This window comes from Haplochromis burtoni, unplaced genomic scaffold (assembly GCF_018398535.1).
Source record: "Haplochromis burtoni strain Fernald_Lab_line unplaced genomic scaffold, NCSU_Asbu1 Contig_135, whole genome shotgun sequence".
In the NCBI taxonomy this organism is placed as follows: Eukaryota; Metazoa; Chordata; class Actinopteri; order Cichliformes; family Cichlidae; genus Haplochromis; species Haplochromis burtoni.
Window position 1 is genome coordinate 1,557,722 of NW_024582496.1, and position 945 is coordinate 1,558,666.

Consider the following 945-nt stretch of genomic DNA (forward strand, 5'->3'; position numbering starts at 1 on the left):
ACAGCACAGTAGCACCAAGATCGAATAAGCCCTCATCTTCACCCTTCAATTACATCCTTGAAAATGGAGCTGATGACACTCCAGTACTTTTGCTATTTAAGGCCTGTTAATACACTTTATAGACACTTAAAAGGTAAATTATTAAATACTAAAACAAATACTCGCTTTGGGACAGAGGTCTTCTTCAGAAGAGATGCCATGATTTGATAACAGAACGTAAAATGTTTGCAATCCAATTATTTTTTAAAAATACCTTGCCTTTGCATTTTATTAAACCTAAATGGCCTTTCCTCCCAATACGCATTAGAGTACAAGATCATCCTGGTCACTTACAATACCAGTAGTTCTCTGCTCCTGATCTCTTGGGGACAAGTTCATACTTCATCCTAATCCCTCTTCACCATCAAAAATAAACCTGTATGTGTTTAACTTTGTATTTGTGAGTCAGGTGTCTGTACCCACTCAGCCCCACTTCAGCGTGGTTTAACGCGCCACAGCAACCCCCTGAGCTCTAATATCATCTGAGTCTTTCTTCATATTCTATTCTTAATGCGTCTGTTGCTGCTGAACTTTTCAGGCTGACAGGCGATAAATATTAATAGGAATGCATAATGGAATGAATATTGGGACTTATAATATACATAATATTAGGATGAGCAGTCTGAGTCTATCAAAATGATATTGTCAGATTTCAGTCCAACATTGCTGCATACTTTTGAGTTTTTAAATGCGAATGATTTTTTTTTTTTTTTTTATAGATAAAAATCACTGAAAAGCAGCTGCATAGAAAGAAAGAAGTAAAAATCAGAGAACTCATTTCCGTTGAGACATTGTGTCTCTGACATTGTGAGCTTCAGAATGTCATTTTCTGTGTTACAGGCTGGTGTTCGGTTTCTTTTGCAAATGAGCTTACCAGAGATCCTCATTAATCAGTTGGGGGGGGGG